Source organism: Polypterus senegalus, chromosome 2 (assembly GCF_016835505.1).
Source record: "Polypterus senegalus isolate Bchr_013 chromosome 2, ASM1683550v1, whole genome shotgun sequence".
NCBI classification, from domain to species: Eukaryota; Metazoa; Chordata; class Cladistia; order Polypteriformes; family Polypteridae; genus Polypterus; species Polypterus senegalus.
The window spans coordinates 1,977,762-1,998,992 of record NC_053155.1 but is presented as its reverse complement, the minus strand read 5'-3'; the positions used below and the strand labels follow the sequence as shown (position 1 = coordinate 1,998,992).

General features: G+C 41.2%; 2 long non-coding RNA genes across 2 annotated transcripts; one reads left to right on the top strand and one right to left on the bottom strand.

The window, feature by feature from the left end:
- The first annotated feature begins 7,344 nt into the window (after positions 1-7,344).
- Positions 7,345-12,977, top strand: LOC120521290. The gene is made up of 3 exons (XR_005632082.1): positions 7,345-7,540; positions 7,986-8,004; positions 11,925-12,977. It is a non-coding gene; the product is annotated as an uncharacterized LOC120521290 (long non-coding RNA).
- Positions 12,978-13,800: 823 nt separating this feature from the next.
- On the bottom strand, positions 13,801-20,024 carry LOC120521279. Its single transcript, XR_005632081.1, has 2 exons — positions 17,750-20,024; positions 13,801-15,377 (listed from the first exon to the last, which is right to left on the bottom strand). It is a non-coding gene; the product is annotated as an uncharacterized LOC120521279 (long non-coding RNA).
- Positions 20,025-21,231: the final 1,207 nt, after the last annotated feature.

Sequence of the window (21,231 nt, the reverse complement as noted above, 5' to 3'; positions counted from 1 at the left end):
GCCCTTAAGCGCAGCCTTCTGTGAAAAGACAATGGGAAAAGCACGGGGGAAAATATTAGAATTTCAGCGAATACCAAGTGGAGGCAAAGGAAAAACATACTATTTGTTCAAATAAACCGTGGAATAATCAACAAAAGGAAGTTGATCGAGTGACATAGCGTGTTGGAGAAACTTGAAAGCTCACATTCACAAAATCGCACAGTGCCGGAAATAAAAAAGAAATCACATATCAAAGTCGCCGTGAAAAGCCGAGTTGTAGCCCACTGTCTGAGTGTCATATGAAAGCTTATTAGGGTACAGAGAAAAAAGGCAGGCACAGTGGAGAAAAAACACGAAATGTTAACTTCAATCTCGACATTTCCACTTTAATCACGTAGTTTATTTTGTCATTAAAGTAGAACATCAGAAACTTCATCTTAAAATCATTTAATTAACCAGTTTCTCAAATCACTCAAATAATTAAAGTAGCACGTTAATGCTTTGTTTTGTATGTGATCTTCTATGTGCTCTGTGTGTGAATCACTACTTGCTTCTTAAACCGGCTCTCTTCCTCCGACTGGATACAGAATCCATGACATTCGTGATATTACAGCTCTCTGAATAACTAAAATACTGAGATGTATACGTGATATCATTTTCATGATGATAGGAGTTAAAGCACGTTATTAAACATGTGTTTCACGGTGGCGCTGTGATTGTGTGCGACCTTCGATGAAATTATTTATTGCAGCAGTACTCAGGGGGGGCTCTAGGCTTGTAATGGCACTGGGCAGTGGAAGAATCGGTGGCTCCTTCACCTGCCAATGTCAGTAAAGTAGCTTATGCACGGTGGATGGTCTCGTCCGTTGCAGACACTGCATAGCCGCCTCGTGCTCATGACACAAGCATTTAACTTTTGCTGAAATTTGCGCTGCTTTTAGCTGTGTCGTTATTTTATCTTTCTGTTTTATATTCAATATATATTGGCATAGCCGTCACTGCAGTCAGTGCTTTTCTTTCTCCAAGTAACCGATCGCCACACAATCAGCTCTGTAATAGAAGTTAAGCCATCTGTAAGCTTAGCGCCGATTCTTCAAAACGTTTAAGGAACATTGAAATATCTTCGTAGTACATGTTTAATTATTCTATCCTTAACGACACTCCCAGTGAAGAATATAGATTATTTAAATGAACTTAAAGTTTTATCTGTATAATTTAATAAACATATTTTGCTGCATTTCACCTTAAAAATGATATCGTCATCATATGTAAATACGCGCTTTATAAAGTGGCTCAGGTTGTGCGATATTATAACTGTAGTTCAAGTTTACAGTGAGGTGATTGTACTTATAAGTACTAACAGTTCTACAAGGGGCACTTGATTAAGTGTGTTTAAAGTTCTTGGGATGAAACTGTTTCTGAACCGCGAGGTCTGTACAGGAAAGGCTTTGAAACGTTTTGCCGTGGCTGAGACAGCGTGTCCTTGAAGCTGTATACCGATAATTCTTCCGATCAGCTGCTGCTGTGATTCACACTCAGATACAGTGATATAAATACTCCGAGTCGTGCAGTGAGAGTAATATGGAAAAAGATGATCCGCTGTGGCAAACGGGAGCAGCTGAAAGAAGAAGAAAAAGGTGCAGTGAGAGTAACAACGCTAAAGCAGTTATGGTATTTGGAATACTATGGCTGTTCCTCTACCATTATATTGTTACAAGTTAATTACAATCAGATGCTTACACTAATAAACAATATGCGGTTAGTTTCAGTGTATTTATAAAGCCGTCAGGAAAATAATGAGAAACCACACCGGAACAGTAGCACTGCTTTGACGCTGGGTGCCGCCAGTCTTAAAAACTGAGCGGAGAACTTGCGTATGACAAGGCATGAGGTACCGTGGAAAAGTGTGGCTTTACGCCAAGTGTAGGTTTTATACATCGTGATTTGAACGTGGAAAAGTTCTTACGCAACATTTCTGTGCGTACGCACCGTTTATACATGAGGCCCCTGGTCACAGGGGAAGAACATGCAAACGCCATACAGGTAACAGCCGGAATGCCCTACCACTGCACCCCCCAAATGGAAGTTGATTAAGGGTAAATTTCAAACTGATGTTAAAATCAGACACCTAATTACTGTTAGAGTCTCCAACAGAGAATTATAGAGAGATGGAAGTGGCAGGCGTAGCTAGAGCTGTTTGTTACCCATCATATCTTGATTTCTGAATTCTTAAAGAGCTAAGTGAATAGAAGTTGACAAGTTAGGTTTAGCTGAATGGTTGCTTTTCTAATGTTCTGATGTTGTAAAGGTTTTATTGGACATATGTGGGAAGTGTGTCTTTTATTCAAAAGTTGTAAAACATTTACAAAGTTGATTCTGCTGTGAAGGAACCCTTCAAAAAAATCACCTTTATTCAGCAATTGTAAATGGCTGATTACCATCCAACATGTCACCATGTTCAGCTTGTGTTCACCTCAAACTTCTGGTTGAGCAAATGCAAGCGTGACTGATCACCGCTGCTCTCCGGTAACTTTTTAACTTTTTAAACTTGACTTTAACTTTTTTACGATTAACTTAAACTCTACTGGACTAAGCAGCTGTTTTCATTTTCATTTTGGGCAGATTTATTCATTGAGTTTTATTTTTCAATCATTTAAAGCTACACTGATTTCCAGCTTGACTGCTGATTTGGCTGTGTATGGATTATCTTTCAGCCTATCCCTGCCTTGAGACTTACCTGGCTTTGTTCTCTGGACATCAGAGTTGTCTGTGTCTTTGCTTAACCTGTGGACCCGTGGGATATTTATTTGGTTTGTGTTTGTTTGGTCTCCAACCTGCGATTGGCCTGCTACAGTACTCGGCTTCCGAGCTACGCCGACTCCGCTTTCTCCTGTCCAAGCCTCTGCAGACTGGTCTGTATCTCCAACCAGACATCATATTCCTCCCCGGTCGGAGATACGTCCACCGCGAGTCCTGCTAGAGTCCTCAAAGTAATTTAGGCAGAGTCGCTGACCACAGTGTGTTAGCCAGCCTAGCCCGGTCGGCTAACACCGTTGCTAAATGCGATAACGCCATTGTTAACCGGTCTGCTGAACATCCGCTCACTCACGAGCAAGGGGCCTCTCATCCACGATCTCCTCACTGATCGTAAGTTTGACTTTTTCTGTCTAACCGAGACATGGCAACAACCTCATGACTTTTCCGAACTTAACTAATCCTCTTCCCTGGGGTTTGTGTACATCTCTCAACTCTGTGGCTCTGGCTGTGGTGAAGGACTCGTTAATGTATCGTGAGAAATGTAAAGTCCTGCCGTTGTCTGCTCCTGCCTTCAGTTCTTTTGAATCTCTTGTGTGTCAATTAACTGGATCTATTCCTACTATTATTGCAACTGTTTACCGGTCCCCTAAACCAAATAATGACTTTCTGAACGACTTTGCTGTTTTCCTTACACTCTTATCGACTGTTTCATCAAACATAACACTTCAGGGGGATTTCAATATACATATGGATAATATCAGTGTCCCTCTTACTGGAGACTTTACATCCTGCCTTGAGAGTTTTGGATTCCAGCAGCACCCTGATGTTCCCACTCATTCTAAAGGACACATCTTGGACTTGATTTGCTGCTCTTGAGTCACGCCACTTGATTGTACTGCAGATGAACTCCCATAACTGATTGTTTTCTTATTCCATTCAGTGTTAAACTTGCACTTTCCAACACTAAGTTTTCCCGTCTCATGTCTTTCTGTAATATTAAGAATATTAACTTAGACTCTATCTCCTCTAGCATTGATTCCCTTATGGACATTCCTGATGAACTGGTCTCACACTATAATACTGAACTTAATGGTATTCTTAACACCATCTCTCCATTAAAAACTAGATCTGTTTCTTTCTCCTTTCCTGCTCCCTGGTTCACACCTGAACTTCGGCTTTGAAAGCCAAAGGCTGGCAACTTAAACAGTTATATAAAAAACTGGACTTTTTGTTCACAAAGAGATGTACAAAAACCGTATACTTTATTACAAGGACTGTATTGCCCGAACTAAATCTAACTATTATACTCACATTACTTCTTCCAGTGAGGGAAACACCAAGTCATTGTTTTCACTACTTAATAATATCACACAACCCCCAGATTCTTTACCTTCTCACCTTTACTTAACTGATTTGTGCAATTCCCTTATGTCCTTCTTTAATAAAAAAATCCAGAAGATTCCCCAGTCTCTCTGTACAGATTCCTCCAGTACGTCATTTGAATTTCACCCACCAACTCACTCATTCTCCTCTTTTCAGCTTCCTACCTTCTCAGAAATCTCAGATCTCGTCTGTATGTCTAAGCCACCCACCCACCTGTCAACTGGACCCCCTCCCTACCGTTCTGGTCAAAGCCTGCCTCCCTCTCTGGTCCCTCTTATCTCTACTATAATCCACTCTTCTCTCACTACTGTCCTTCATCTTTTAAAACTGCAGCAATAACCCCAATACTGAATAAACCAACTGCTGATCCAACTAATTTCAGTCATTTTCATCCTATTTCTAATCTACCCTTCATTTCCAAAATTCTTGTAAAAATAGAGACTATTCAACTTCATTCTCATTTATCTCAAAATAATCTGTATGAACAGTTCCAGTCTGGTTTTCGTTTCCTCCACAGTACAGAAACGTCACTTATAAAAATGACTAACGACCTCCTTATGGCTGCTGATTCTGGTTTAATTCCTATTCTTATCCTCCTTGATCGGAGTGCGGCCTTTGTCACAATTTGTCTCACGACTCTTCTCAATAGATGATCTTCAATTGGCATTACCCACACACCACTAGATTGGTCCAGATCCCACCTCTCAGGCCGCACTCAGTTCATTCAGCTTAAAACTTTCACATCCCACCCCGCTGTTACTTCAGGTGGGCTCTGTCCTGGAGCCCATCCTCTTCATTATTGACCTCCTTTCCCTTTCTTAAATATAACATTAGCTTCCACTGTCATGCTGATGACCCCCAGCTCTATCTCACTAGCAAACCTACTGCTGCCTTTCCACCCTCCTCACTTACTGATTGTGTAGCAGAAATCAAATCCTGGTTTGCTTCAAACTTTCTTAAATTTAATAACAAGTGACAAGATTGAGGTTCTCCTCATTGGTACAAAATCCACATTATCTAAAACTGACCATTTTTCATTTGTTATTGATAATTCGTCCATCTCCCCTTCCCCACAGGTGTCATCCTTGACATACTTTATCCTTTCAGTCCCTCATCAATAACATCTCCCGGTCTGCATATTTCCACTTGTGCAACTTTAATCGTATTTGCCCCCAGTCCCTCATTCCTTTTGAATAATATTCGAATATTAAATTAATTGCCAAATAATAAATGGGAAACTGCTTCACTTTTTGCCAATCTGAGCGACAGTCGAGTCTCCCTGCTAGTACAGTATAAGGCAGGAAAAACAAAATCAGTGAGAGAACTGCTGCTCATAAAAGGGAGAGCCCAAACATTGTCTAAAGCACCGAATGGCGGGAGTAGGGTGTAGTTATCGACTATGCTGCTAGGTATCGCACGCCTATATCTGATTGGCATTGTGCTGACTTGATCATGACACGGATTTAAAACATTTATTCTACAATCGCGCTTGTGACTTTGGCAATTTATTTTTTCCCCAAGCATGTCATGACAATGGTGATTGTGTTTTCCTACATTAAAATACTGAAGAGACTGTTCATCACTGACATGACACTGAACTGCTGAAGTGTCGACAGAAAAGCGTCAGTACAGAGACGTCCCAAGGAGTGTACTACGCAAAAGTTGTATTTTGTTCTGCGACAGCCCATCTGCATACATCACAGGGTCAGTCCAAAAACATTGCGCTTGTTGCTCCTCACTTCACAAATTCTCCAGATCTCACTCCCTGTGACTTCTCTTTGTTCTTGAAATTAAAATTGAGACTGAAGGGAAAAAGATTTGCTACCGTGTTAGAAATCCAGACACAGTGACAAAAGATGACAAGTGGATTGCAGACGAAGAAGACAATCCTTAATGTGACTTATATGAAATTCCTGTAAGTCAAGAAAGTTGTTTTTTACAATTACAGGAATATTTGAGTCACCCCTCAAATATCATGTAAAATAAAATAGATTAGACAAACTTTATTAATCCAAAGATGCACACAGAATCAGAAACATAAACAAGATACAGGACAAATAATACAATCAATCAATCAATAAATAAATAAATAAATGTTCATTGTGCAGATAATTCAAAATGAACTTAGAGTGTTTAGGGAGGAAGGTTTGAATTGTTTTATAGCGGTGGGCAGAAAGGACCCCCAGGGGTACTTTGTAGGTGGAATGAGCCTGTGGCTCAAAGCTCTCCAAGAGGGGATGGAGGTGATTTTTCACGATGGCCAGTCCAGTTTTGCCACCATTCTCTTTTCAACAACAGCTTCCATTGTGACCAGGGTTCACCCACTGGTGCAGCAGGCTTTCCTGATACGTTTGCTCAGGTCGTTGTGCTTCTTCTGTGCTCAGGTTGCTTTCCCAGGAGGCCCACGGTGTAGAACACCACACTGAATGATCACGTCTTACATCAAAGATGGGAGTCTTCTTAGCAAGTCCAGTCTGCTCTGGTCCTTCTTGTCCAGCACCATTGTGTTGTCATACCAGTTCAGTTTGTTGTTTATGTACTGGTAGCTCTGCATCACTTCCATGTCTTCCCCTGAATGGTGACTGGTCTCAGAGGGTCCTTTGTCACGCCAGAAGTCCGTCACCAGTTCTTTTGTCTTGCTGATTCTGAGTTAAAGGTTGTTGTCCTTGCACCACAAGTCCTCCACAACCTTCTTGCACTCTGACTCGTCTCCATTATTAATGCAGCATATGATGGACAAGTCAACTGAAAATCTCTGTAGGCAGCAAGTGCTGGTATTGTGCTGGAAGTCCATTGTGTGAAGGGTGAATATGTACAGTACATGTACGCTGCTCAGAAAACTAACAGAAACACTTGATCATCCCAGTAGAACAACAAATCAGTGAACCTTCAGGGATATCAGTCTGTCCAGTTAGGAAGCAGAAGTGACTGTGAATCAACTTCACCTGCTTTGGTGCAAATGAGAAACGTGACAAGAGGCATGGAGAGGACACAGCAAGACACCCCCAATGAGGGAATGGTGGCCACAGACCATCGCTCTCTCCTTGTCCTTCCTGACTGATTTTTCTCTAGTTTTGCTTTTTGCTACAGTCCTTGTCACTACTGGTAACATGAGGCGATTCCTGCAGCCCATTCAGATTCTCCGGGATGGCACATCCATACGTGATGTCCAACTGAGTCATTGGTGGGTCGCCAAGTGATGTCCTGCCCAATGACTATGTGGAATAAAGGACTGTACTGTAATCATGGACATGACTGACTAAGAATTGTGTTGTCTCTGTTAGCCAAGCTAATTAACCTAAATATTAACGTTTGTCTCTTATTTTCAGATGTAACCTCCTGGAAATATGCTGTTGGCGGGCTGTTAGTTGTCATCACTTTGCTCCTTGGACTGTGCATGATGCTCTGTATTCAAACTAAGGTACAGTATTAATTCTACATCTTTACTTTCATTTGAATTTAAACTGCAGTGTTGTGATGTTCCACTGCTGACTCCTGCGCTGTTCAGCTATCGCCTCTCCATGTTGTCCTCACGTCATTAGCGTTCCATCCTTTGCTCCGAGCCGCCCTCTCTGCCCACAAGTGCTCACGCACGTCTCCTGCTTTTTATTGGTTCTCTTGGTCTCGATTTTTAGAGCACATCTGCTCCATTTCAACTTTTGTTTCAGAATATTTCTGCCATTGACCTTTGCTTTCACCCCTTCCATGGCTTCTGCATTCACATTACAAATGCCTCTGATCTGTTTTGTTCTAATTCTTCCTTAAACGTTTATGTATGTCTGCCCACCTCACACTACTGCTTTAATTGGTCAGATTCGTTAAATTGTGAGATTTGTTAAATGCCTCTTTTCCTTTTGCTTCTTTAGGAAAAGAAGTGGACCCCAGGTTAGTGACTTCACTCTCTTCCTTTTCACATGGCTGGTAATAAACAACTGACACTGAAATGTGAAAAAGTAAACCCACCCCATGGAAACTGCTGATTTTTGTCAGCATACTTCAACAGGCGTACAGTAGATCTTCTTGCAAACAGTGCCTACGGACAAAGGTGAAGTGATCATTTATTCAACAAAAAAATCAAACAATTTAATGGTCTACTGTGGAAAAAGTACATCCACCCTTGGTCCCAGAGGCCGGTACTGCTCGCTTTAGCAGAAAGGACTTCTTGTTGATGTTTGGCACAGCTGCTGCCCTCCAGTCTTTGACATGTCTCTATTCAAAGTTCACTTCGATTACAAGATGTTTGTGAGGTTGCATGTCCTGCCCATTTCAAATCCCCCCACAATGGGGTTCAAATCAAGGCCACTCCATAACCCTCTCCATTTCTTCATTTTTGACCCATTCCCTGTTGGATTTGCTGGTGTGTTTCAGATCATTAGCACGTTGAAAGGTTCATTTCCAATTCAGCTTTAACTTTTGGACATTCTTGTCAAGCACAATTTGATGGGATTCAGTTACTTAACTTCATACTTAACTCGGTGGTCATCAGGCAGCAAAGGAACCCCAAGCCAGAACAGTTCCACCACCATACTTCACAGTTGATATGAGGTTCTAATCCTGAAACGTTTTCTTTGGTTTGCGCCAGACATGTCTACTGTTACTGTGGTCGAACAACTCTACCTTTGATTCAGCTGTCTTACGACTTTACCGCAGATTGTCTGCTCTTTGCCTTGATGTTCAATGGCAAACTCATCTTGCTCTGATGTTCATTTTGGAGAGTATTTTGAACTGCAAATAAAATTTGTGACATCTCTTTCAGATTGTAGGTGCATGCATTTTGACATCGACTGTTACAAGAGTTACCTGCAGATCCCATCATGCAATTTTGGTGTTCTTGGAAACTTCTTTGAGTATCAAGCAGTCAGTTGAATGTTCTGAGCTGACCAGTCCTGGACAGATTAGCAGTTGTTTGAAGTCCAAACCACTTGTAGATGATTTTGCTGACAGTGGAATGATTGATTTCAAATTATTTGGTGTGAAAAGATTGGACAGACACAGGAAGAGGTTTTGGGGCCAGTCGTTTGTATACTTGAATTAGGCTGCCAAAATTCAAAAGTCGGTTCCATAGAGCAGATCTCAACAGACTTCAGTCCAACAATAGAATAATCATAACAGGTAAAAATGGCGGTTTTAAACCCGGGCAGGCGAAGTGATGTCATCGGGCCTGGAACTGGAAGTGACGTTGTCGGGCACAGAACCAGAAGTGGCATCCTCCAGTTCAGGTGAAACTTCCTGTGGTTGGTCTGACGATGAAAAAGAGGGAGGATTAGTGCACCCTGCCACCCCCTGGTCTGGCATGGAATTATCCCTTTGTGAGCCTTTCAGCTGCCACCCATGCGCACGTGTGTGACACTGGTGATCTTTTTAAATCCTTTACCAGACCCCCAGGCATCCACAACCTTCTTTCTGAGGGCCTTGGAGAGCTCCTTTGATTTTAGTCTAATGACACCACACATGTCAATAGCAAAAAGAACAGCAGACCCTTCAATATCTGCGCTTTAAATAAGATACTCAGGACCACCTGCCAACTCCCTGAGAAGGTTCTCATCATTGGCACTTCATCTGGAATGCCTGATTCTAATTTGATGGATGTGAAGTGGTAATAAATGGAGGGGTGGGCTTACTTTATCCATGTGACAAATCTGTTTCTTTAGATTACGAGAATGAATACTCCATATGTGTCATTCGTTGAAGTCGATCACCTTGAGATGTAGGCACTGTCTGCGTGAAGATCTGATGTTTGCTTGTTCAAATATGTTGAACAACTCAACCATTTCAATAAGGCATATTTATTTTTTCACATGACTGCTAATATGTGAATGTTATGGTTTGAAATCCCCAAACCTGAAAAATGCCTAAGAAACTAAAAATGTAAGAAAAAAAATGTTTTATTACAACTAAAGGCGATAAGAAAGAAGAATCCAGGACTCTGATACCATGACCAAGGTGGCACTAAAGCAGAATAAAAAGACGTTTCAAACCTCCGCATGGTCACATCTCCTCACCCCACTCCTCTCTCCACCTGCCAGTTGAATTTTCATCAGCTCTCCACCCTTTGCTAAATTCACATACGAGTCAACGGATACGACTGAAAAGAAAGAAATGGAGGGTCCTAGAATACGCCAAGTCAAAGCCCAGATCTGAATCCCACTGAAATGCCGTCGTTTTGGAAACGGGCTATGCACACAAGACACCCCTCAAACTCCACATGGAGGACTCGGGGAAGACCTTCTGCCAGGTGACATCAGGAAAGACCGACTTGAGGGGCAATTCCAGCTATGAGAGCCAAGGGTGGAGTGAAGAAGGAAAGGGCAGATGGCTTCATTTTTTATTAAACAATTGCAAATTCCACTTTTCATTGTTTTCCAATTACATCACCTTTATCTAAAGATGCTGTTTACATGAAGAAGAAATCTTGAAAGTTCACATATGTTAAGAAAAAGAAACATCATTTTTACATGGCCATAATTTGTTTTCTTTTTCCTTATTTATTGTTTTTTAATGAAGGATTTGTTTCTATTGTATACTTTCTAGTAGAGCTACATGAATGGGGACGTCTTAATGTGTTTTGTGCCAAGTTGCGTCTTTCATAGTGTTGTCCTGTTTATGTAGTCTATGGTGTGTCAGTGTAAATGTTGTCCCCTGGAAACAAAGGGGGAAAGAAGAATGCTGCAGGACCGTGACCCCTCAGGGTAATTTGCCAGTCCACCCATCAAGTCCATCCGGTTTTTCTTATTTAAATGAGAGAAGGGAGAGAAGGAAGGGAGATCAAGGGGGAAAGGAGAGAACACAACACAGAAACACATCACAGGAGATCCGGGTCGTCATGCACCTTTCCACAGCTTCCTGCCCTCAATGCCGGACCTGTAACAATCTCGGCATTGTCACAAAACCCCAGAGTTCAGTAGTAATGGGACACGCCGAGGACCTTATGGTGAGAACGTTTAATTTAGCTTTGAGAAGGAGCAAACAATCAAGTGCTTTCATACCGCAGTTACCGCTGGACAGTTTCTAACTGGTTCAAGTTAATTATCACTAATCACTCTCTGGACGATTTCCTGGACTTTACGTGTCTTATGTGTTTCATGTGCACCAAATCACTGTGGGGTCAAGGGAGGGTTTGCTCTGTACATTTATAGCTGCACTGTTTATTATAACATTCACTCATGGAGTTCTGTGTGTTAGGGGAGAGGGGATGTGAGATATTTATACCGTTTGGTGTTTTGTTTCACTTCTTTTCATCAATATGTATATTCACCTTAGTAACTTACCTACTGTTTGTCTATTTGATCGCCAATTGGGGAAAGTAATTGGAAGAAGTACGGCTTGTCTAAGTCTAAAACCCCTCAAGTTGCCAGGCCATAGGTCTTGGCGGTGTAGTTGCCGGCCGTTACAACTTGGTCCTTTGGATTATATTTATTCTAGTTAATAAAAAATAACATTGTGTTATTATGCAGCAGGGTTGCATAATAGTTGACTCTACATAAATGCGGTGCCATTTCATCCCAAGGCTGTCCATCTGTGGATAAAACTAAAGCATCCCCTGCACTTTCCGTAGTTTAGATTAAAAAAACAATCAGATAATCCTTGCAATATTATATTCTATATACAGTATGTGGCATGCTAAGTATGCTTTTATTTATATATGTATTTATTTAGTTTTTACTGGTATTTTTGTCAACTGTTCTGAATTATAATATAAAAATAATTCAATCTGTCAATATAAAATGGAAAAAAGAAAACTGTACTTTAACATAAATACTGTAGATCTGATACCATTGTAATTATTCATTGGTTTATTTTTACAGACACCCAAAACCAGTCGTGTTTAAAGTGCACCTCCAGGCTCGACTGAGCAGCCTTCGTGAATTCTGCTGAAGCTGACATCCACACTGCGTTTTGTCTTTTCTTACTCTATATGAACATTTGACACATTTTATCAAAAGTTGCTTTATGTGCTCATCATGCCTGTGTATCTGATTATTAGTCCTTGCATGCGATATCTTTGGTTAGAAGAACAGAGAGGAGACTCGGTGAGCTCACTAAAAAAGAAGAAACAAAACAAAGAGACCCACCACATTGGCTCCGCTACCTCTGGACCACCTACAGTACTTTGGATGCTAACTGGAAATTTGTATGACAGCTAGGAAGGAAAAATAAGAAAGTTGAAAATGAATAAAAATGAGTATGAGAATGAGAGAATCTGTATGACACGTCTCTAACAGTAGGGGAAGCGGCATCGAGTGAGGAGGAAATACTTTTTACACGTCTGGGTGTGAAATCAGCAGTAAATTGTCGTGTATGGAGTCAATGTTGAATATACAAACTCAACCTTGATATTTAGACAGAGTCAATCTTTGGAGTGGAGACACTTTTAAAAACATGAAAAGCTAAGTGGCACCAATATAACAGCACACAGAGTGTTACCAAATCAGAGTTCATTGATGTGACGCTGGTTCAAAGCTGAATGTCACACTTGTCGAGTCTAAACTCCCATGAACTGAGAGAGAAAAATGAAAATGAGTAAAAATGAGAGAGACGGAGAGAAAGAACTCAGCTGACGTCACCAGGACGCGCTCCGCTCTGCTTTACCAACAGGCAGTCCGCACACAAACGGAGGCAGGAGCTCTTCAGCTCATAAAGTAGGGACGTGTGATCCTGACGTGGTTGGTTTCCAGTGTCTACCAGGGGTTACTACTCTGCAAAATGTGTGAGCTGGGAGGGATCTGGAAAGGCCAGGCCGTAAGCCTTCAACTGAGCTCTGGTGACCACACAACAACCAAAGGCGTGAGGACATACTGGAGTGTGACAGTTAGGAGAACGCTGACAACTGGGCCCAAACGCTGTGTCCTGAACACTTTTATTATTCTTTTCATTGTCCAAATGATGTTCACTTTTTTCCTTTTGTGATAACTTGGTCAAACATATAAATAATAGTAAGAATTGCCACCATGTGATATGGTATGTTCTGGTGGGCTGGCGCCCTGCCCGGGGTTTGTTTCTAGTCTTGTGCCCTGTGTTGACTGGGATTGGCTCCAGCAGACCCCTGTGACCCTGTAGTTAGGATATAGCGGGTTGGATAATGGATGGATGATATGGTATGTCATTCCTGAATTCACCTGAGACCTCTCTGTGCGGTGACCTTATCTCTTTCTCTTTTGTTTTTATGGGCTGTTGGGCTTTTAACATTCTCTCACTAATTCACCCAAACACACTCATTTTAATAAATAGGACAATAGAATTAACTAAGAAGAAAAGAGTTGCAGATGATTGATGTATGCGAATAACGTAGAAATTAGCAGACCAAAGTGCTGGACTTCCAAATTCCAGAGGATGCCCGTTATTTCTATAAAATCAGCAAGGCCTTTTAATGGGTTTGGACAATCCTGGGGGTTAAATAGCAGTGCCACCATTAACAAGCAGTCCTGACAATCTCACAATAGGTGGGAGTGACAGGATGGAAGGAGCTGATGAGCCAGTGTGCTGGTGGGCAGATCAAGGAGATGTTACAAGGAAAAATGGAGGAGTTGTAATCAGCAGTCAATGACTTAACAAACAGGGCGTCGAGGCCTCAAAAAAGAGCCACAAAAGAAGACCAGTACCCACCCAGTGCCCTGTCAAAAACAGCCTCAAGGAGGAGAAACGGTGAACCTCTGGCTTGTAAGGAAACACCAAAACAATAAATCTCTATAAATGAATATATTTATTCACAAAGAAAGAAAAAAATGACATAAAGGGTTTCAAACCCTTGGTAACCAAATCCCCCTTCACAATCCAACAGAAATATTCAAAGACCAAAGCAGAAAGCAGGCAAAAAAAAACATTCCAAATTCCAAATGAAAATAATAAAATTCACATTAGACATCAGAAACAGCAACGCACCTCCGCCTCAAGTCCAGCTCTCTGGGCCTTAAATAGCCAGAGGGAGGTCTCACAAATGGTGGTGGCAGGAGGCCCTGCCTTCCTGGGTGCCACACACACAACACACAGGACCTCAGTACATGTAAAGAGTCCTCATACAACGACAGGAGTAATGAGCCAGAAACGAGACCCTGAGTGTGATATTTAAGAATGCCAATGAAGGACTGGCATGCATGGGCAAGAACTGAGAAAGTAAGGAGGAGCTCTTATGACAGACCACAGTCTTTAAACCTCTAGGAGGCGTCTAGAGAGCTCGTAGATCAGCTTGTAAAGTGAGAATATTAAGAATATTGATTTTTTTTTTATTAACTCTTCTTGGAAGAAATCTTCCTATATTTTAAAAATCAAAGAACTACTCAGTATGTTTATATTCATGAGTGCCCCACCATAGCACATAATATGAACACAAACACAAGAATAAAGATGTCACCCTTCCCTGATTATTGCTGCTGATAGACTTTCATATTTTGTCCAAATCGCGCTCAGGTTTTCCCAGTCTGTCACAGGATTTCCATTCTGCTCTTCTGAATCTTTGGTTTCTGAATTTCTGAGTGAATGCTTGCTGTTGGGATGTTGTTTAGGCTCCGCCCCAAGCCCCTCCTTCCTTTGTTGCTTAGCGACAGGGACATCGCTGATGCTAGGAAGTGGAGGCAGCATAGAAATGACACAACGGAGGGGATGAAGCCGTCATTCCAGGATGGCAGGTAATTTGCTTTGGTCTCTCAGACAGTTTTTTTTGGACTTTACACTTGAGATTGGATTCCATTGTCCATTGCTTACTGTTAGTCTATGGCTGAATATCTGTGAGATTTCTTAAGACAAACATCTCTTGGCAGTGTGAAATATCCAGTAGAACATTAGTGATCTGTTAATGCTGCACACCACCGGCCTCCATTACAGGCTGTCACATTTTCGTTGAAGTGGAGATGGCAGCCTATTCCTATTTTTCAGCACTGCATCTGCAGCAGAAGCAGGTGAAGGTGTTGATGGTTCGTGAAGTTATTTTTTTACAGTTTTTTTCAGATGCCCTTCTAAAGACACAAAGCCAGCAGCATAAAACAAGCAGAATGGAAACGAAACTCGCTGGAATGGAGATGAGTAGAGCAGGCGACGTCCTCTGGCTACATGGAGTACATTCAGACAGTCGCCTCTTTCAGATCCCAGTTAGGAGAAAGTAAAGTGAAATGACACCTTTTATTGGCTAACTAAACAGAATACAAAGGCAAGCTTTCCAAATTCACACCAAAGTGCTTCGGGTTCTCTTGTGTGCACATCAGCTTCTCTTTTAATATCCTCAGTTCAAACACTCCAGGTCTGAGCACAGAGTGACACAAGTTACCCTAGACAGAGAAGAGTAAGAGAAAAAACAATTAGATTTGAATCGAAAATCTTTATATTTTACAAAATAAAAATGATGATTTCATAAAGAGGATGCACAAAGGAAGCCCCATTTTATGACCCTAATTGAAACACTTTTGACAAAACTCGATTTGTTTCAGGTTGCCGTAACTCAGCTTCCTAGCTCCTAACTTGACTTAAATGAACTTAACTTTAATTGCCACCATTGTTCCCATGTAAGTAGGCTATGAAGAGATGCCATGTGTACAAGTGGCTGTTATTGGTGCAAGTGGCATCAGGGTGGTATAATATAGATGAAGACCCCTTTATGACAAACTAGCTGTGTCCCACGGCTCCACCTGCGTGGTAGTGAAACAGGACAAAGATCAATTAACAAACAGGATTCGCTAGCTAAGCAGAGGCGAGGTACACTCCAAAATGTAGCCAGAAGTAGACCGACTCGAGTGGAGGCTGGCACGGGAGTGAGGAGGGTCCCGCCCGACTCCCCCCTCCTGACGTCACACTTCCGACTCCCCTCGGCCTGCAGCCTCAGTCTCAGATTAGCACAAATTATTTGCTCCTACAAGTGAACTCTGATTCTTAGCGCAATGAGAGAAGTCGCAAAATCAGCTGGAATGTTTACGCAAGTTATAGAAAAAAACCCGATCTAAATCCATAAAGTAGTTCAGACAGACAGGCAGACAGACAGGCAGACATTGGATTTTATATCTAATGGGTGGTCCAGATCTAATTATGCAATTTTCATTACGCTATAACTTATTAAGTTTATTACATAGAAAATAACCTAAAAAATCCCAGACCATCGAGAAGTGTGCGAACTGACGACATGAAGAATCGTCTTTGCGCCCAACTGGAATCATCGCCTCATAAATCAAAGTCATCCAGACAATCTGGATCTGTATAATTAGATGTGGACTACCCTGGAGAGAGATGACACAATGGTGATTCAGATCAGTGGCAAAAGAGGAGAGGCTAGGAGCCTGCACTGACGCACACTCCACATGACAAACCACCTCAGGATCCCCATTAGGGCCCGAGCACAGCTGTGCCACCTCAGTGCCACCACACTACTTCAAATGGAATGTTGTGAAGTTTTTCTTACGGTGGCTGGAGTGCTAATCCTGCCACCAACCCCTGCTTGCAGGTTAACGTCATACCAGGACAGGGCAATCACAAGTTAAGGGCCTTACTCAGGGGCCCAACAGAGTGAACTCATTTCTGGCATTGATGGGATTCAAACCTTCCGATTGCCAGCGCAGACCCCTAGCCTCAGAGTCACCACTCTGGCACATGGGAGATAAAAGTAATGCAGGTGTTGTACTGAATTCACGGCAAGTCATACACCCCGACCTTTGGGTGAATGCGCATCACCCAAGCCAAGCAGTATTCTTGATTAATGCTGTCATACTATTAGGAGAGCCTATAGCGATTGTAAGATCACATTTATGTTATGGTGTACTTGCCATGTCACTGCACTGAATATTAGCTGATTTTACTTGACTCTATCTGCAGCATTATTTCAGGATGTTGATATCCTCCCCTGCTAAAATCATCTCCTCCCTGCTTCTTAACTTCAGACTAGAAGGTTTAGAATCGCTGTCAGTGTATGACCTGTAGATTATGTTCTAGGAATTTCACTCCTACCTAAAAGTAGCCGTGTTGAAGGCACGGTCATGAAATTTCTAAGGTCTCGCCCTCTTTCAATAGCACCAGCATTTTTCTGTTTCAGCAGAACTTTCACACAATACACATATGAGGTTGCTCGTATGTGATATTGCTGCCTCTCAATCTAATGTACGAGTAACCATTAGCCTACATGTCCAAGGGACACCACTCACCAGCTTGTTTGATTTTAATATGTGATATTCATATATGTGTATAACACACTGGAGCCTTTGGGGGTCTTAATCTGGCAATGCTATAACTCATGTCCTCAATTATGTAGATAATACAGAAGAGCTCATACCTGTCAGTCATTACACATCCAGCTAGTCTTAGTAATCAACTTCATTCAACAGTCACCAAAGTGTTCAAAATATCTAGTCAGAAACGTGACAACAGTGATAAAGAATGTCTCATCACGGCCCAAACCTCGCCGTACAGAACAGGCGCTCTACAATACATAGTAAGAGATCTCATATCAGATCTGCGGAAACTCACGTAAAGACACCTCCATGTCACTCTGAAGGAATACAGCATGGAGGAAACTGGCAGCATCTTTTAACGTGTGCTTTCTAAATAGATCCAATACCGATAAGTTGGAGAGATTTTATGATCAAAACACCAACCCCTCTGAATCTGTAATCACAGAAAGTTTGGTTCAGAAAAAGTGTTTGTTTTTCTTTAACGTTACCTTCATCTTTCACACACTGTTGGACTTTGTTGCAGTGGCACTTCAATATCATTGTCTTCTCTTGGCACTAAAAGAAAATGAATGGAAATGGTTTTAAAATATAGTAAGTGGAAAACAGCAGCAGCATTCAGGATATTTTAACAGTGCAGTGTAACGTTGAGGTGTTCACAACAGCAAACATCAGACTGAATGCAGGAGTACAGAGAACATTTAGAAAGTCAGCATTATGGCCTCATCACAGACTCTGTGATGCCCGCTTCACCTTCTTGATGGCTGCATTAACACAAAGCAGAGCTGAGAAATCTGAGAGAAATGGCAGACTTGTGATGACTTCATCAAACAGAAGGGATTCTTTTATGAATGAGGGCATCTTTGGCACACACGATGAATGTCTACCGTATAAGTTGAACATGCTAGGCTGCCTGCTCACATGTGTGAGGTTTTACATACCAGTTCATTTGTCTCCTCCAAATCCTCACAATTGGTATCATCAGTGTGATAAGCACCACAGCCACCAGTGCCAGCAGTCCTATTGCCAGGTAAATTGTTTTGTCTGAATGTTCCACAGTTGTACTCATATCTGTAAATCGAACACAGGAAACACACTCTTAGTGAAAATAAGAATACTTGAGCATTTAAAATATCAAACATCAGCCAGGTCAGTGGCCTAAATGTATCAGGGCTCTCGAGATGTGACCAATTTACTTTTTGCTCAACTTGTGTCCATAAACCATTAAGAACAAAACATCGTTTTTTTTTTTAATCATCAGAACAATTGTGAAGACAACAAGCCATTGAGCCCAACAAACTCGCCAATCCTACGCACCTCATTTCTTCAGAGCCTGGCTGCTCACCTCAATCTTAACATGGCCAGGGGTTTCATTGTGAGCTGTCTCGTTATTTATTTGTCGACCGCCATAATTCCATAAATCTGAAATGAGCTCACAGGTTAGACTTTCATTCTTATCTACATCACTTTATAAATGTTGTGTCTGTTTATGAGTCTTAGCTCTTCTTCTTCCTGTTCAGCTTTACTCACTTGTATGTTGAATCCATGTTTTAGCTCATATGGCTTTCTTCTGGTTGATGATCTCGATACTTTCAGATTCCAAACATGTATATCATAAACAGATATGTTGTCATGTAACACACTCTGCTGACCAACCACAAATTCATTGTCAACTAAAGCTAAGTTTGTTCAAAGCAACTTGTCACAAGTCTGTAATGAAAATTGTGTATCGGCCTTTAAAAGTCCATGTCAACATGGAGAGAGTTGTGACAACATCAGTAAACAGCTCTGCTGTGTGTGACTATTTCTAATGTCATAGATTAAGGGCAGCAAAAAGAAATATCAAACAAGAAGACAGACGGAGTCCATGGATGGAGTCCATGGAGTAATATACCATACTATTAGGAGACTGGTGACAACCAAAGTAGACAGCCATTTTGGATCAACATGGACTGAGACGAGTGGTTCAGATTATGAGAATCAGAGCAGTCAGCAGGGGAGCTACTGCCTTAAGAAGCCAGAGAGTTCAGTCAGAGAGGTGAGAAGAAAGCCTGAGACATATCTGTGTGGATGTTCTATCCTCGATGAACTTTTGATTGTGTGTTGAGTCAGAAAGGAAAAGGAAGGTTTATGATACTTAAGCAGTACAGTTTAAGTTTGGTTCATTTTCTCCTAAGGAATCATTTTAAGGACTTTTGTTTTCTTGCCCTGTCTACACATTATCAAAAATCTACTGTACCTCCTAGTCCACATCCAAGTTTTTAAAGAACATTAGAAGAATTTTGATGGGAACAGGTCATTCATCCTGAGAAACTCATTAATCCAATTTCCCTAATTTTTCCAAAATATAACAAAGTTGATTTTTTAGAAAGTATTGAAGTGTCAGCTGCAATGGATTGATTCTCTGCTCTTTGCATGGCTCTTTGTGGCAGTGAGGGGACCTTTTTTAGAATTAGGCGATGTTAAAAGAGGTGTCCAGCAGGAGGCAGTGCTGAGGCTGCTGTTTTTAAAATACATAAACCATCCAAATAAGAATATAATCCTCAAGATGGTGATGATTACAGATGATACCAAGGAAGCTGCAATTGAAAACAATGTAGACTCTGCTAAATTGTTACAGAGAGACGTTAACAGCATACAGGCTCAGGCAGATTTGTGAGATAATATTTCATGTAAGCAAATGTAAAGAACTGCAAATAGGAAGCAATACTGGTGGTCATAGTGGACTCTAAGCTATCGACTTCCCAACAGTGTTCAGAAGCCATTAAGAAGGCTAACAGAATATCAGGTTATATAGCGCCTTGATGTGTGAACTACAAGTCACAGGAGGTTCTGCTCAACCTTTATAACACACTGGTGAGGCCTCATCTTGAGTCCTGTGTGCAGTTTTGGTGTCCAGGCTACAAAAAGGACATAGCAGCACTAGAGAAGGTCCAGAGAAGAGCGACTAGGCTGATTACAGGGGGCTACAGGGGTTGAATTATGAGGAAAGATTGAAAGAGCTGAGCCTTTACAGTTTAAGCAAAAGAAGATTAAGAGGTGACATGATTGAAGTGCTTAAAATTATGAAGGGAATTAGTACAGAGGATCGAGACTGGTATTTTAAAAGGAGTTCATCAAGAACACGGGGACACAGTTGGAAACTTGTTAAGGGTAAATTTCATGCAAACATTAGGAAGTTTTTCTTGACACAAAGAACGATAGACACTTGGAATAAGCGACCAAGTAGTGTGGTAGACAGTAAGACGTTAGGGACTTTTAAAACTCGACTTGATGTTTTCTTGGAGGAAACAAGTGGATAGGACTGGCGAGCTTTGTTGGGCTGAATGGCCTGTTCTCGTCTAGAGGGTTCTAATGCTCTTTAACCAGCATACTGAAAGAATCTCAGTTTTCAACTTTTCTACAATATTTTTCTCCAACTGCCTTTTCTCTTTCTTAATGTCCTTTTGAACCGTTGTTCTCACAATGAAGTTGCTAGTCATATTCATCTTTTCAGCATTTTTTTTTTCATTTCTAACTTTCTTTTTAGCTTTTAATTTATCCAACATGAAAACTCTTTGATTTATTTTTCTGTTTTTAAATTTTGGGCTAAACGTGTTTTATATCATATTCAGCATGCAGTTTAGTCATTATCTAAGACAATAAAATGTCATTTAAAACACATTACAAAGCTATCTAAAACATATTTTTTACATCTTAAAAAAACACTTTCTAAATATGAAGGATACTGAGAAATCGATTCATTTTAAATTTTGATTATGTTACACCACCGTTGTAAAATGTCTGCACGCAAATAATGGGTTGCCTTTTTGCATAAAGACCACCTTCCCAAGAGGCACCATGATTCACGTCATGAAGACTCGCACTTCTATGTCAGAGATTATGGATCTGACCTGTGAAAAAGTGCGGTTCAGTGGTTTAGGTTCCGTCATTCTGGTTAACAATTCATTCTGTTCTTGTCTCAACTTAATTC